This window comes from Pyxicephalus adspersus, chromosome Z, assembly GCF_032062135.1.
Source record: "Pyxicephalus adspersus chromosome Z, UCB_Pads_2.0, whole genome shotgun sequence".
NCBI lineage: Eukaryota > Metazoa > Chordata > Amphibia > Anura > Pyxicephalidae > Pyxicephalus > Pyxicephalus adspersus.
Window position 1 is genome coordinate 30,244,886 of NC_092871.1, and position 13,784 is coordinate 30,258,669.

The window sequence follows — 13,784 nt, forward strand, 5'->3', positions numbered from 1 at the left end:
GGACAAGTTTTATAAAAACTTGGCTATCTTCACCCAAAGTTTTGTGTGAACATTCCAGGGCTGGAATGGAGTGGGAGTGGGTACATTTTCCTCTGACGCCACAGCCCAAGAATTTTCCTTTTTTAGTTATTCAGTCATGTAAAAAGCAAATTTCAGTTTACTATAAATATACAATCAAGTCAATGCCTATTAAAACTATTAAAGGAAGAAGTCCTGATCAATAACTTTAAGCAAAATTTTAAAGAATAAGTTTTAGATAAAAGATAGTTGTAAGGTGCTTTATTTAGCTTAAACACTCACTATATCTTTGGATAACTCTAGATTAGTGTTTTGAAACTTTTTTTAATACAAGAGAACCCCTTGAAATTACTTTCAGGTCTACAGGGAACCCCTGCTATAATGACTATATCCACAGCTCAAAGTACATTAGTGTGGTGGTCAGTAGTAAGAATGTCTCTTACATTGCTGGTCAGGGAGAAGAATGTCACCTTTACAGATACGGCTCAGGGCCAATATCAGACGAGAATCTGAAGTGTGTACAGCGCGTGTTGTTCATCATCCTAACGACTGTCCTGGGGGATCCATGGACGATGAACGGCGAACGATCGTAATGCCAGTAAAGGGGGAGAGTGCACAGCAGGGTGCCGCTCCGTCGTTCTCCCCCTCCCCTCTGCATGGAGCAGAACGGTGCTGTATGTACAGCATCATTCATGTATCGTGAAGTGCTTAGTCATTGGAAAGGATTGCGAAAGAAAGACACTATAATTGCACATGTGTATGCGGCTTTAGCAAGCTAAGGAAGAGAAACACTGCTCTAGATCATGCATTCAGAGCTGAGATATCACCAGAAGAAGTCTGACAGTTGCTGGTATATCTAAACTCATGCTGATATTATCATGTCATGTTAGATAATGTTTAATTGCTTGGGTGGTAATGTGAAAGACTGTGTTATCACCTTAAGGTCAGACAATTGAAGGGTCAAGAACTGTCAGACCACATGGGGCCGATAACTTCTGATTCTTAATGCTTGAAGTCATCTGCAGCAAGTTAAGAAATGCAAAATAAATACAGGTAGTCCCTGGGTACATAAGAGATAGGGACTTTAGGTTTGTTCTTAAGTTGAATTTGTATGTAAGTCAGAACAGGTATATTAGGCAGCATGGGGTCAGTTACTGTATAAAATCCTCACTGTGAGATAATCACATACACAAACTTCATAAAGCCTAGACATTCATTAACTTCTGGAGCAAGCTGTCCTTTGATTTGCAAAAAGAAACAACAGCAGAGTTTGCCTTGGTCATTAAAGACTTACAAGATCTTACAGATCAACTACACAACCTCAGCTGTGTTTAGCAAAAGATTTCTTCTGCAAGGCATGCAAACCACCCCAACAAGCCTTCACACCGGGGAGCAGGGAAGACCCGTTCGTATCTAGGAGTTGTTCATATGTCCTTAACCCAGGGACTACCTGTATATATTTTTTTATGAACAAATGCTTAACTATAATAATTTAAAACTAATGCTTAGATTTCCGTACAAATTAAATTAGGCCTAATTACCTTTAAACACCTTTTTTTTCATTTTTCAAATTTTCAGTTCAGTTCATGGCCTATTTGATTTTAAACCTAAATATTTTCAAAACAATGTTTCCCATTGGAAGATTTAATAAGTCTTCCAATGGAAACTTTTGTTTCAGTGATGTTTCAAAAAAAATTTCTTTATCTTTCTGTTACATCTCATGGAGAAGAAGTGACAGTAAATAGTACACAGGCAGCAAAAATCATTGTCCGACCCTTTCAAAAAATGTAAACCCTTTACAATGATATCCAAAAGTTTTGGCTGTACATTATAAGCAAACTTTTACTACTTATTGTACCATAATACATAATACCGTATGTTCTAATCCAATGTTTTCCAACCACAGTTCAGTGCTGTACCAAAAGTAATCCAATAACTAATAATAATGAGGTCATAACTATTTTAATAATTAAGGTTATTAAACCTGCACATTTTGGTAGAGTAAGTCTTCCTGTATACAGTTGTTTCAGAATCTTGTTTGTAGGCAAATAATAAATTCCAAACAGAAGCAAGGTGCTGTCATTGAGTTCTTGATAAAGGAGGGGTGCAGGCTGTTCAACATTCACAGAAGGCTAGAGAATGTTTATGGAAATTGCACCATTGACAAGAGAAATGTGCATGTGATGAATGAAGCAGTTTGAACAAGGGGAAATTAGCATGGAAGACAAACTATGAAGTGGGAGACCATCAACTGTGATCACTGACAACTACTGATAACTGTGAGGGCTGAGTTTATTGATGGAGCAAATGTATCACTTTTGATGGAGAATTTTAAAAAGTAGCTTTGTAAAGAGGAAGAGTTAAGCTACGTACACACGGCAGATTTTTATCGCCCGACAATCGGCATCGGCCAAATATCGGGCGAAAATCTGCCGTGTGTACAGTCGGTGTCGTCCATCGTCCGAACGACCGACCTGCCGGATCCACGGACGATGGACGACGACCGATCCTAATAAAAGGGAAGGGGGAGAGCGCGCAGCAGGGTGCCGCTCCGTCGCTCTCCCCCTCCCCTCTCCATAGAGCATGAACGGTGCTGTATGTACAGCACCGTTCATGCATCGTGCAGTCCCTTGTCGTTGGAAAGGATCGTGAAAGATCCTTTCCAACGACAAAAATTGCAAGTGTGTACGCAGCTTTACTCTACATGTACAACTTGAATGGCTATGTCAACATGATTTAGCTCAGGGTAAGGCTTTCAATGAATTTGTATAATGCACAAAGAACTGATAACAGGGTGTGCTTGCTGTGTGCAAACTGGGCAAAAAGAGTTAGCCAGCAGCATTCATCTGTTGGGCACTGAACTCTATAATTTTCATAGATTGGAAAAGTGCAGTAACGCATGAAATTAGTTACACATATCACTGGAAGCTAGGTGCAGGTGCACAGGTTTACAAAATGCATTAGATATTGGTAAAGTCCAAAATAATTTAATATTAGATAGACAATATATTTAGTCTTTTATTTTTAATATCCACCCACCTACAATATTAGTGCAGTATATCTAAAATGGATGTTTTATAGATACCAAAGTTAGACCCAAACTAGTGTTGCTGTTCGAATTCAGGTTGTCCTTATATTCCACCCAAATATGGCTGTTCGAATTCAGATAGACCAGACCCAAAAAACACAGGATTCAACTTTGCAAATTCCTGTGTAAAAAAAAATGTTAAAAAAAGAGGCTTTAATGGTAAAGTAATTTGTTGAATGTGTGTGATTTGTGTAACTAACTTTTATTTTTTTACTAGTTATCCCACAATGACAGGATGACAGACTGTGCAGCCGTAGGAATCCTCCTGTCAATGTGGGATCCCCGGGGACTAGAGGTTAAATGAGTACAAGTCTCCCCATTCATCACCTCTAGAGCTCTGTGATTGGCTGGGGAAAGGTAAACCCTGATGACAGCTCAAGCGTCATCAGGATTTTCCTTTCCTCTGCCAATCACAGAGCACTAGAGGTAAATGAATGGGGGTCCCCATTTGGCCTCTAGTGACCGGAGATCCCATGGGACTCCTGTGTTCTTGGATAGAGAATCTCTATCCAAGAACACATACTATAGTTACGCTAGGGCTGCAAGAGCAATCAGGGGATCGGAGCTGATTGCTCTTGCAGTTCTACAGTCCTGAAAAATAACCCAAATTTTTCCCCAATTGACTTTAATGATGTTCGAATTCGAAGTTCGATCACCCGAACAATATTGCCCTATTTGATCGAACAGCTGTCAAATCGAATAGAGACTACTACCCAAAACTACCCATCTTTTGCAATAAAAGTCTGTGTGAGCATGCCTGGTATGAAGTGTGTAACTACTGGCTTCTCCAGCACAGAACACTGAAATGGGAGGGCAGGTAACAGTGTTTACATTGAAAGAAAGGGCATATTTTCAAGCAAAATGTCTGCCAAAAAATCATAACATGACTATGAAAGGGACTATAAAGAAGTATAAAGAAAAGGGACTATAAGGAAAATGAGACTGCAAGTATGTTTTAAAACAAAAGATAACACAAAGGGTTGATGACATATGATATATATATACACATTATCTTTTATATTTTTGTCTGGAACGTATATGCAATCAGTTCTTTCTTTTATTTAGCTTACTACTTAAAGTTTTTGATAAAAATGTTGTAACGTAACCTCTTCTAGATCTTTTAGCTCATAGAGCCAGACCACAATAAAGACCAACCTAAATTATTTAGAGAGTCTAACAAAGCCTCATGTTGATTGGCACTTAGTGGAAAACTTTGAAAGCTTTTTTATGTAATTGTTTAGCTCTTCTATAGGCTATATTAAATGGTCAGCACAACTTAGCTAAATGCTGCAATCCCATATATCTTTCAACCCTCTGATGATAATAAGTGCTCAAGTAAAGCCAAAAGAGATTCTTTCTTTATTAAAAAAAGACACTCTGCGAAAGGTAAAAAAATATTACAGAATTATCTGTTCCTTTGATTGTTCTACTGTTATATAAAAATACTGAAAACACCTACAAAAAACTCCTTGATATAGCTGGATGTTTTACTGATGATGGTTATGAGATCCCATATGGACCCCAAAGTACAGCTAGTGTAACCCATGTGTTGACTGTGTTGGAAATATTGCTTTTTCACTATTCTCATGAAATGACTTTTCTCCTACGATGTAGAGTCTACTTTACAAATGCTAATGGCATTTGATGGATGATGATCCAGCAACTAGATTAGAAATGATCCACTGATCAGGTTATTAATGTCTTGAAGAGAGTTATACCAACATGAATGTTGGCAGGGGGGAAACACATATGCTTTTTCCTACAAAGGGGGGTAATCATTTTGCACCGTTCTTGGTTCAGCCAAAGGGAATGGTCACGCATTCCACTTCAGTGGAGTTGACTTCATTTTATTTTTGTGTGCAGTAAAGGAATTTCATAGATCTGACTTTCAGTTTTCTATCAATTATGCAGAATTTGAAACCTAGGGCACAAAATACGTCTGTCGCTGCTCACATTCAAAAAAGTAAACAGTAAATTAATGAATAAAATTATAATAAATTAAAGTGATAGGAGGCAATGGGAAGGGCTAGAGCAGTGTTTCCCAACCAGAGTTCCTCCAGAGTTTGCTAGGGGTTCTTTGAGCAATAAGCAATTTGTGCCTCCCGAGTCAGTTTAACTGACACCAATTATTTTTTCGTTATCTGTAAGGGTCACATTCCTCCCAAGGGCAAGCAATGTGAGAGACATTGCTAATACTGACCACCATGGTAATGTACTATGAACTGTGGGTTTACTAATGATAGCAGGGGGTCCCTGAAGACCTGAAAGATATTTTAAGGGTTCTCCCATATTAAAAAGGTCAAGAAACATTATTTTAGCGTGATAGATAATAAGCGATAGAGTGACATGGGATAGGGTGAGAGTAACAGACCATCTTTGACGTTTAAAGATGTAGTGTTTATTTTTTATTCATTATAGGATACAGAAAATAAAGAAAAATCTGTGTGGGGTACCTTCTATTTTTAAAAACCAGACCTTTAACCAATTTTTACTAATACAGAGACACGATCACTTTTTATCCCTACTCCTGTGCCTTTTTTTAAATAACATTGTCTCTGAAAAAAAACAATTGTGGTTTTCTGAATATGGCCGGCCAGAGTCAAGAGTGCAAGGTGCTATGACTCTGACTTCTTGGAGGGGGGAAGTAGGGACTCACCATGATCACCCATACTTCCTGTGTATTCACTGTGTGCCAGGTGTATGGGAACATGACTCCAGAAGCCATACATCAATAATTTAGTTTTTATGTGTCTAAATTATATGCCAGAGTCAAATTTCTTACCAGAGAAAAATATAGAAATTGGTAAATTATATTTTGTATTATTTTATTATTTGAAAGGGGACTCAGCAGAGCACATAACCAGGCATAAGACATCAGAAAAAGATAAATATATAGTAGGAAAACAAATTTTTTCTTACACAAAATTACATTCCTGGGTGGGAGAAGCATAAAACCTGGCTAAAAGAAATCTAAAGCTGATGATAGAAAACTAAACAGGGTGCCTACACTGAGCATGCTAAGCATTCAGTATACACTGCTTCATCTAAATGCTAGGAAATTCTGACAGCTTTGGCTCTTCCCCATAGTACGAAAAGATGCCCAACTGTTCTCGCTTCCCAAACATTCCTATCGGCCAGTCAGGCAACCCAATTGTGGGAAGGGGCAGCAAGATGCAACAATACATTGAACATTTGAAACATTCAATGTAAGAAAGTCTCAGGTTTCGAAAGCTAGTTTTTGCAGGTATGTCTTTTCCTACCTATTTAGCTTCTTGGATTCCTTTAAAGCAGAACAAAACTAAAATCAAAACACTCACACTCCCTTTCCTTTGCAGAGCCTCTGCTTTCTTCAGCACTGTCCCCGTCTGGGTCTTGTGCCGTCCTGGAATCCACCTTCGTCCTGGCGCAGAGGAAGCCCCGGGCGCCGCCAACTTCTTTCTTCTTCTTCTTTCTACGTCGCCAATCTTACACTTACACGCAAGTTCAGGTGATGTAGCCTGCTGTAAATGGGGAAAAAAGAGTGCCAATCTCACTGCGCATGCATTGCCATTCAAGATGGATAATCTAAAATCCAGCAAGTAGAGAATGAAGATGTCAGTGGTGGTGAAGAAGCCAGGAAAAGGGTTTGTTTTAAACTACTTAAACTACAGATAATGTTTTTTTCACACGGATATCTTAAATAAAAAAGACAACATTCCCTCTTTAAGGCATTTTTTCTTGCAGATTTTTAATGTATATTTAATTGACTTTAGGTTGTGTATTATTATATATGCCAAGGGCATCTACAGCTATGACAAAACACATGAAGATCTACTTACTCTTCCTGAGCCACTGGAGGCAGTGCTGCAGAGATAATCTATCCAGTAAATATCTTTCTGCACTTAACAATATAAATTGAAATATCAGCACAAATTGTGGTGTGAGCTTTCCATGCCATGTGCCTGCTGTTTTCTGCTAGCCTATGTTCCAATGTTAAAATGGATCTTTAAAATACTGCTGGGATTCTGTTACACTCTCAAAAGGAATGTGCTGCTTTTAGAATGTAAATTTTAATACAAGCTTAGTATTTAAGCCATTGAATACTAGCAACCCTGTCACTGGTGACAACTCTTCAATCTATCGCTAAGAAACCACTAAACTTCTCTTACAGGGTTACTCCTTCACCAAGCCAGTGTCTGCACTAGTGAGCAAGGTCAGAGTCAAGGCTTAGTCTCATCATAACATGTGACGGCACACATTATGGTAATGGACATCATCAGACATTTTTAAATGCCCTGTTCAGCATTCTGAATGCCAATTGTGCAACAAACCAGAAAATACAAAGACAATTGATTTTCAACTTTGTTTCATGCACACTGCATAAGTTTGGTGTATTTTACATCTAAGGCTTCTTTCGGACTTTCGGACTGGTTGAAAAACTGTGCAGTTCACCATTTCAGGGCACATGGTAAAAGTGTTTGCATGCAATGCCATTGTGTTAGCTGTGTCATTGTGGTTTGTCCTTCAGAGGACACAAGCAACCACATGGCCAGGTCACTTCCAAGAATGGTGTTGCAATCACGATGCAGTTGCAATTACGATGCAGGTGCAACCAGGGGCAAACATGATCACTCTGTTTAAGTTTAATGGGAATGGATGGCAGTGCAGTTGAGTTTGCAGTAAACTGCTGCTGTTTGCCACAAGTCTGAACAAAGTCTTATTTATTAAGCTCTTAGGGATGAAACTTATCAGAGGAAGAAAGTTGTGCATGTTTCCTGGTGTGCGTGTGACTGCCATTGTTGTGTATATGGTTATGTTATGTCTGTATGGTGGAGAGCTAGCACCAGAAGTAGAGTGGATGGAGCACTGATATACAGGATCACTGTCATCTCTTAAACCCAAAAATACAACTTGTCTGGCATTTCTCAATAAGATGCAGTTCAGTGTGCATATGCTCAATTTTAAAGCATATTTGTCTGCATTACCTTGCATTTGGCTTGTATTATAAAATACAGGATAAGAAGAAAGAGCGGCGTGAAGTTCTCAGTGTTCATGCATGCTAGCTTTTAAAACCTTCAAATTGCCAGATGATTGCACAAAATGCTTGGATCAAGAACATGGCTGTATGAGCAGAAAACAGTTATAACCACAATGGCTATCTACACAAAGAGTTTAAAACCACGATAAAAGTCTAATAGTAAGAAAGAGGTACACTTTAAGGGAATTACATATCCTAAAGGCAGTTCTTTCTGTGATATCGTATAATAATAGAGAAAGCCAAGGTGAATTAGGGGACATGCATAAACTGCTGGGTTATTTCTGCAGGTTATCACAATGTTATTCACTGCGTTATCAGAGTTGTATATCTATTCAAATATACCATTGTGTAAGCAGTAAAAAGGATGCATATTTTGTAAAAAAAAATACATAGGTATAAATATTCTTTTAGATGTTAACTGCTGATATGAACTGTCTGCTGCTGTTTCAGGAAACAGTGATGGGCTCAGCTGGACAGTATTCTGCTTAATCCAGCTATTAACACACTGTGCATAACTGCTTAGTGACAGTGTTTCTGTTACAGTTCTCTGTGGTGTCATGGTAGTATAAAAAGACAGCTACAGCTGGTCAATGAATCACATGCTGGCCTATACAGTGGACACAGGATGTCGCCCCACTAGGTATTGCCTGAATATAAATTAAATGCATTCTATAGAAATAGGAATGGTAACAAACTAAAACCAAGGCTGCTGTGTTCTACTGTTTTGTTTCTAAATCTTACCCACGCTGACAAAAGTCAAACTTTCAAATAAACCTTCCAATGTTGAATATTTTAAACTATAGGAATAAACCAGAGCACCTAGAGGAAAGCGGTGGAAACACAAAGAAAAAATGCAAATGTTTTGCAGATTTTGTCCCTGGGAGAATCAAACCCAGGGCAGTAAAACTGCAAGGGAGCATGCTAACTACTTTGCTACATAAATAAAAAATTCATATTATATGACAGGTTGGCTTACTAAAATATCAGCTATATGAATCTGGCAAATAAACTGCATTTGTTACTTCTAAATACATGCACAGTCACAGAAAGAGGCTGGTTCAGGCCTTACAAAAGGCAGCAACCATGGGAAAAAAATGACATGGTTGGGGACACAGTCTTCCATAGAGAAGACCACTATTGGTTAGGAAAACAGACTTGTATACCCACAACAGAATTCCGGGCTCTATTTGTGGGTTGGTTGTGTAAAAAAAATGTTACCTATACTTATATACCCAGAACAGAACTCCAGGCTATTTTTTTGTTGGTTGTGTAAAAAAATGTTACCTATACTAAGGGTGTAAACGTGTCCAAATTCCCACCAAAGTTCCCGTCACTTTAAAATCCATAGTTTTTGTCATGCTGTATAGTGAAGTTCCTATCAAACTTACACCTGATCTTAATATAGAATCTGTGGATCAGATTCACTGTTGCTCCAATATCATTTTCACGCCTTTCCTATTGGCTATCCACTGAACACTGTAAGTTTTATAGATTTTAAAGGTAACATGCAGCAAACCAGAAATTTGTTATACTTTTGGGAGAGGTAACACTTTTACGCGTCCATTTTTTATGATGCATGGGGTTATGCTTTAATGTTTTTTAGCCTCTAAAGAGCTGGGGAAAAAAAGAAGTGCCATGTTTTTTTTTCAGAGGCACTCTTGGTTCTGGCCCGGTATAATTTGTAAGGGAAAGAGTGGCTTTGATACTTTAAAATTCAACCCATGGGTTCAAGTAAAAAAAAAATGCTAAAGAACACCACCTGGAAACTTGTTCCAGTGCACAGTTTTTTAAAGAGAGTAAGCCATTCTTGGTAAATATTGGAATACAATGTATAGGTATGTTATGAGTGCCCTGAGTAGAATTCAAAATGTATACAAAAAAGTTAGATAATGCATTGTAGCAAAAAAAGGAAGAAGAACTGAAGCACTGTGAATTTCATATAATATATGGCAGTGTTACCCTACCTTTCTAACATTGGGGAACCCTTGAAATACCTTTCAGGTCTTCAGGGAACCTACACTATAATTACTATATCCACAGTTCACAGTACATTAGTGTGGTTGTCAGTGGGTAGAATTCCTTTTACATTGCTTGCCAGTGGAAGAAATGTCACCCTTACAGCCAAAAAGATCATTTGGTTGAGAAACACTGATACATGGTAAAGGTTTGCATGTGTGGTTCAGTAGGGTTGCTGTTGGAATTCAGTTACAAAATCAAACTGATATCCAATTTTTAGTTTGGGTATCACCTTTTCATTACACTTGAGGTGTCTGCTGCTCACAGTGTCTGCTAACTACAAGCCTCTTCTTTAACGTTCTGCAAAATACGGTAAATAGGCGGTGAGAATGTTCAATATTTAGTAGTTTTTAGGGATTAGCACCCAGTGATCTCCAGACAATGCTCAACACTCGACATTATCTGATATTTACCCCAATTACATAGGCTGAGGGAAAGAAAGAGCTGGTAGTGAGTATTATGTGTACTGTAGGTAACTTAGCAAATAACTAGGCAAACTTTGATTCATATTAGATATTCCACATGTGAATTTTGTTTTGCCTTGGTTCAGAAAAACAGAACTCAAAATTAACTGTGGTAAAATTAAGCAATGCTACTGTCCAGTTTTTGGTTGTTGTCTTCTACTTCTCTTTTGGCTGTGATGGCCTCTGTGTTGCGCCTTGCTACAAAGTTACAATCAATAATGTATTTTTTTTGTGACAATAAAAAGTAGAACAATATACTGACATGCTTAGTTTCTGGAATGCTACATTCAGTGCAAAGCCTATTCTCTATTTAGGTCTGTGATCACATTTCCACATCTGTGATCAGGTTTTCTTCCATCAGGCTTTGCCATTGGGAGGAATTTTTGCCTATGCTATTTGCAAAGCTCCTTCGGTTGCATGTAAAATTTTTGCAGGAACTCACAGCATATTGTAGAGGTCAGAAAAGGGGTTAATGGCACAGGGCAATGTCTATTAGCATATAAAGATAAACCTGCTCCTTGGTGAAATGAACTGATGCTTTTTAACATATTTATGAAACAAATTTGGCATTTATGAGCTGATATGCGCACGTGTATGCAGAATATCATTATGAGCTAATGTGTGCCCTCCCATCAATGGGAAGAAAATAGGCATAAGTCCTCACATCACAGAGAAATCAGTTCCAAACATGTATGGCGGTAATTGAACAATTTGGCTTTTTAGGTTGTATTAACTAGTGTTTCTGAATGGAATGAGGTTTAGCACTGTTAATAAACCATACATAGGAGCTCTGTTGTATGGAATATATAAAGAACTGACTTGCTTCTAATCAGAAGAACAAATTAGTGGTAATCATACAAGGAGTTGGGACCCCCTATATGCAATGCAATGGTTGGCCGGAGAAGGTTTGCATGATTATAGTCCACTACTGAACAACTTATTCAAAGGATATGAAAGCCAGTACTACTCAATGAAATGTACTGGACTTCACAGACCCAAGGAAACCATGCAAAGCCAACATGTCAAATGGCTCAACGTAGCAAGTAACAAGTTTACATGAACTTCAACAAACATAATATCTTGGTCTAATCTACAGAAACTCCAAACCAACATCTGCCATGAATAAAAAAATATATTTTGTTAGCTAAAGTGCTTCTTCTTATGGATTCCTTCAGCGTGTTGTTTATTGTGTATGTGGCCTAGTTATCCATACAGCTGACACCCTCCATATTATAGTGGGATCAGAGTAGCAGGGCAATTTATCTTTCCTTTTCTTTTCTATATAGTTAGGTCAGGCTGATCAGATAACATATAGTGCATAGGAATATTTATGATGCAAGAACTATGCCATGCATCAGTGATACATTTGTCTTTCTATTTTATTTCTGTAAAAGTGTATTTGGTAGGCTTTTAGTGTTTTCCTTTATATTCACCCTACCAGGGTCATTTGGGTCAGTAATGCTTAGGTCAAAATTCCTCAATGAAATAAGTATTCCCAGGGAAGGAAAATCATACTTTGTGCAGTGATTAGGTGAGTTAGATAGCTATATAGCTAATGGTTTTTACAGTGCTAATACCTGTTAAGAAAGCTAAGAAAATATTTGCTGAAAGTATTTAGAAAGCCATGATTGACCTTTGCTTCTGAAATGTTATAATAATGCAGCATGAAAAGTTACATGAGTTTTATTTTCTATCTTTGTAAGCAAAAAAAAAATATTAGGTTTCTACCATCTTCCTGCACAGTGTTCTAAGCCCAGGTAGGTTAACTTACATGGGTGTAAAAACTCAATAGTGAGCTTCATTTTCTGCACTAAAAAGAAAATACAAGTGAATAACAGTACTCATCTATCTCTCAGAGAAAAGAGAGTAAGGAGTCAGTATAGAAGACATAATAGCGAGTATTAGAAGTTAGTATAGGAGACACAGTTGTGAGACATGATGGTGAAAATAGAAGACATGGTGGTGAGAATAAGGTATTGGTAAAGAAAGAGTGAGTATTGGAGATACTATGGTAAATTTAAAGAGCGAATATAGAATACATTGTGCTGAAATAAAGAAGTGAGTATAGAGGACACATAGGCAAGAATAAGGAGTTAAGTATAGAAGACATGGTGGTGAGTATAAGGAGCGAGGCGTAGTGGTGAGGTGAGTATAAGGAATGAGTATAGAGGACACAATTAGAAGAATAGGGAGTAAGTATAAAATATGTAGTGGTGAGTATAAAGAGTGAGTATAGAGGACACAATGGGAAGAATAAGGATTAAGTAGAGAACATATGGTGGTGAGTATAAGGAATGAGTATAGAAGACACAATAAGAAGAATAAGGAATAAGTATAAAAGACATAGTGGTGAGTATAAAGAGTGAGTATAGAGGACACAATGGGAAGAATAAGGAGTAAGTATAACAGATGCAGTGGTGAGTATAAGAAATAAGTATAGAGGACACAATGGAAAGAATAAGGAGTAAGTATAACAGACGTAGTGGTAAGTATAAGGAGTGAGTATAGAGGACACAATGGCACGAATAAGGAGTAAGTATAGAACATATGGTGGTGAGTATAAGGAGTGAGTATAGAGGACACAATGGCATGAATAAGGAGTAAGTATAAAACATATGGTGGTGAGTATAAGGAGTGAGTATAGAAGACACAATGGGAAGAATATGGAATAAGTAAAGAGGATGTAGTGGTGAGTATAAGGAATGAGTACAGAGGACACAATGGCATGAATAAGGAGTAAGAATAGAAGAAACAATGGGAAGAATAGGGAGTAAGTATAAAAGATGTAGTGGTGAGTATATGGAATGAGTATGGAGGACAAAATGGCAAGCATAATAAGTAAGTATAGATGATGGTGGTGAGTGTAAGGAATGAGTAAAGAAGACACAATGAGAATAATAAAGAGTAAGTATAGATAACATGGTGGTGAGTATAAGGAATGAGTATAGAAGACACAATGAGAAGAATAAGGAGTAAGTATAAAGGATTTAGTGGTGAGTATAAGGAGTGAGTACAGAAGACACAATGAGAAGAATAAGGCGTAAGTATAGAATAAATGATAGTGAGTTAAAGGATTGAGTATAGAAGACATGGTAGTAGGTATAAGGAGTGTGTATAAATGACATGGTAGTTGGTATTGGGAGCTAGTACAGGAGGCACAGTTGAATAGGAGACATGTTGA

The 13,784-nt window shown here is 37.7% G+C and overlaps 1 long non-coding RNA gene across 2 annotated transcripts in view; it reads right to left on the reverse strand.

Annotated features, from left to right (window-relative positions):
• The window catches only part of LOC140343123 (uncharacterized), a 60,560-nt gene that overhangs the window by 42,013 nt on the left and 4,763 nt on the right, over positions 1-13,784 (reverse strand). The window contains exon 2 of one of the 2 annotated variants that reach the window (XR_011923258.1): positions 6,424-6,606. The exons of the other annotated variant lie outside the window; for it this stretch is intronic. This is a non-coding gene — a long non-coding RNA (uncharacterized lncRNA). The remainder of the gene's footprint in view (positions 1-6,423; positions 6,607-13,784) is intronic. 2 annotated transcript variants of the gene reach the window in all.